Below are 3985 nucleotides of genomic sequence, written 5' to 3' on the forward strand. Positions count from 1 at the left end.
CTCCTTGGAGCATTGGACTTTAGCTAGGGGTGGTTCCTTCATTTGGTTGGGGCTTTCGAGTTCTCTCGTTATCTGGATTTTCTGGATATGCATCCATACCCGTGCGTCTGGCTTTTGGCCAGTTGGGGTGTTTAGTTTTAGGGTAAGGTTTGCCTGAACTATTGGGTACCCGGACCTGTTTTTTATCCCTGAGACTCCCGGTTGCTGAAGCTTCGCTTGGCCTTTTTACTGACCCAGTCTGGGTGGTTTTGGTATCTTAGATCTCAGAGCTGGCCGGGGTGTTCCATGGTAGTGGTAACTTGGGCTGTGTCCTTGCTCCATCTACCTAACCTGATCATGGTTGGCCAGGTTTTCTGCATATTTTTTACTCTTTGTCACAGAGTAGCCCATGTCATCTGGTGGTTAGCCGTGTGGCTTGAGCCTCAAGGGTGGTTGGTTCATACCCAGCTGCTGGCGTGGGATGTCCAATTTTCTGGTGCGCCTTAGGGTTGCATTCCCCTGGTCAGCTTGCCAGTGTTCCCGTGGATTCCCTGCTCTGCAGGCGAATGGGTTGGCTGTGCCTTGGCTCGGCAAGCTACTTGTAGGGGGGGTCCTTTTCTAGGACATCTTATTCGGAATTTCTCTTCCCATTAGCCGGTGCCTTCGGGCCTTGAGGACAGTTGTTGCCCTTCCGGCACCATCCCTTTTCTTTAGGGGATATTCTCCTCTCTATGGAGAGAGAGTCCTTGCTGGCTCCAAGCAGACTTGTTAGGCCTTTATTTATTTTATTTAATAGGATCCTTATGTCTATGGCCTTGTTGTCTGTTTCAGAGTCGGGTTGTAATTGTGCTCTGTGGGGATGGCTGTGCTATCCTTAAACTCGTTCCTGTACCTGTTTCGGGATTCTTTGTTTCCCTGTCTTGGATCCCTGAGGCTGGGTTGGTCCAGCTGAGTGTGGGTTTGCAGGTCAGGATGGCCGAGCGGTCTAAGAAACTGTGTTTGTACAGTCTCCTCTGGATGTGTGAGCTTTGTTGAGTCTATCCTGTTAGCTTAGTCTGCTAGGTTATAGATTTTCCTTTCAACATGCTCCATTGATTAGAAGAGGGTTTACTCTTCCTTCGGGTTCTTAGGGTATACTCTTCTTCTCGGTTAATAACCTTTCGGTTTCCTTGGTTCTCCTTTGCCTTGTTCCCTTGGGGGTTTTAGCTGGTGTCTCGTTCATTTGTGGAGATGAGCGTTGGGGGACCGTTTGTTGGCGACGGTGTCTCCTGGAGGACTGTTAGCTTAGTCGAGTCCGTTTGCGGTCTCTAGTTTGGCTTCTGGACTAACTGCGAGTCAGTGTCATTGGGGCTTATCCTATTAAAATTTTCTCGGCTTCGGAGCGGGTTTTTTATTGGGTTGAGGTTCTAGCCTGGTGCCCTCAGTATGAGCCGCCTATTGTACCCTCCCGTCTTGGCATTCAGTGTCCTCTATAGCTTGGGTATTGTTTTCCCAAAAGTAATGAATGCAGCTGTGGACTATTTCCATTTAAGAAGAAAAACATAAATTATGCTTACCTGATCATTTCCTTTTCTTCTGATGGAAAGTGTCCACAGCTCCCCACCCATAATTTTATGTGGGGCGTCCTTATATTCTTCTGGCACCTTTCACCCTGATATTTCTTCTACTGTTCCTCGGCAGAATGACTGGGGGATGAGGGGAGTGGGAGGAGTATTTAAGCTTTTGGCTGGGTTGTCTTTGCCTCCTCCTGGTGGCCAGGTTCTTTTTCCCCAAAAGTAATGAATGCAGCTGTGGACTCTTTCCATCAGAAGAAAAGGAAATTATCAGTTAAGCATAATTTATGTTTTTGGGTCCACGTTAATCTCTTCAGTAGAGTAGTGGTTGTTTTTAAGCAGTTAGGAAGTTGTGAGGTGGTCCTTTGTTTCCTAACATATTGCTGCCCTTGTTATAGAAAGCCAGAGTTAGTTACTCTGTTCTTTCTTTTTTTCTACAGGTCTCTGTAAGGAGTATGTGTCCTTTAACACTTTGTGAGCTGTCTTCCTGCCAGACAGCTAGATTGCAGGTAAGTGCTTTTGTCTTCTAGTTATTGGGGACTTGCACCTAGAACATTTTTCTCTGAAACTTTAAATCCTTAATGTAGGATTTTATTATGGTAGTGGGCAGGCACTAATTTATGTGATTTGGAGACTTGAGGGTTAATTTATTTCATGGTATGGAAGAAGTTAACCTATTTTTCTTTTATGGCTCTTGTTTTATTTAACCCTTTAAGGACGCAGCTTTCAGTTTGCTCAATTGTTTTATGACGGAAAAATTCCGTCATATGTCCTTAAGAGGTTAATAATGGTGTTTATAAACAATCTGGCTGTTTGTTTTTAAACGTTTAGACGGACCTTTTTTTTTCTTTTTCAAAAATTGCAGTTTCTTTCATGTAATTGGCAAGAGTCCATGAGCTAGTGACGTATGGGATATACAATCCTACCAGGAGGGGCAAAGTTTCCCAAACCTCAATATGCCTACAAATACACCCCTCACCACACCCACAATTCAGTTTTACAAACTTTGCCATCCTATGGAGGTGGTGAAGTAAATTTGTGGTGAAGTAAGTTTGTGCTAAGATTTTTACATTGATATGCGCTTCTTAGCATTTTGAAGCCTGATTCCTCTCAGAGTACAGTGAATGTCAGAGGGTTGTGAAGAGAGTATCGCCTATTGATTTTAAGGTTTTCCTCACGGGAAATCTTTTCAAAGGTTCTCTGTTATCGGTCGTAGAGATTCATCTCCTACCTCCCTTTTCAGATCGACGATATACTCTCATATTCCATTACCTCTACTGTTACTGTTTCAGTACTGGTTTGGCTATCTGCTATATGTGGATGGGTGTCTTTCGGTAAGTATGTTTTCATTACTTAAGACACTTTCAGCTATGGTTTGGCACTTTATGTATTAATATAAAGTTCTAAATATATGTATTGTATTTATGTATATTTCCTTTTGCAGACTTTCAGTTTAAAAATTGGGAAAACATATTTAGGAAGTTACTTTTTTCTTACCTGGGGTATAGTCTTTTTTCAAATTGACTGTTTTTTCATTAATTTTCGCGGGCAAAATTAGGCTCTCGAGGTCGCAAAATGCTGATATTTATTGCGTCATTCTTGGCGCAATAATTTTTTTGGCGTGAAGGTGTCGCAAATTTGTAATTTCCGGCATCTTAGTTGACGCCGGGTTTCCTTGCACAAGGTTGCGTCTGCCATGACGTGAGTTGCGTCATTTTCGGATGTTAGCGCCAAAAAATTTCATTTTGCATTGTGCGTCATACATACCCGCCAAATAATTTCATTATTTAAAACCCCCTTCCTATATGCCTCTTGCCTTTTCCTATACTCAGAGGGCTATGCTGTTTGCATTTTTTTCCCATTCCTGAAACTGCCATATAAGGAAATTGATAATTTTGCTTTATATGTTGTTTTTTTCTCTTACATTTGCAAGATGTCTTAATCTGATCCTGTCTCAGAAACCACTGTTGGAACCCTGCTGCCTGATAACAGTTCTACCAAAGCTAAGTGTATCTGTTGTAAATTAGTGGAGATTATATCTCCAGCTGTGGTATGTAATAGTTGTCATAATAAGCTTTTACAAGCAGAGAATATATCCATCAGTACTAGTACAATGCCTGTTGTTCCTTCAACATCTAATGTACATGATATCCCTGTGAATATAAAAGATTGTATTGCTGATGCGATTCAGAAGGCTTTGGGGCCTAGTTATCAAGCCGTCAACCTCAAATACGCTGGAATTCCGCAGCGTATTTGTGGCGAGGCTGATTCGCCTTAGTTATCAAAGGCTAGAGACCGGCAAAAGTAGAATTTTGTGACGTAAACTTCGATCCGCCGGACTCAGTCCGACACAGATCGATTCTTACGTCACTCCAGATGTTCCGCACACAAGTACGGCACAATCTGACTACTTTTGCTAGTTATCAAAAAAACTAGCAGGTACGCTCGGGACT

Source organism: Bombina bombina, chromosome 1 (assembly GCF_027579735.1).
Source record: "Bombina bombina isolate aBomBom1 chromosome 1, aBomBom1.pri, whole genome shotgun sequence".
In the NCBI taxonomy this organism is placed as follows: Eukaryota; Metazoa; Chordata; class Amphibia; order Anura; family Bombinatoridae; genus Bombina; species Bombina bombina.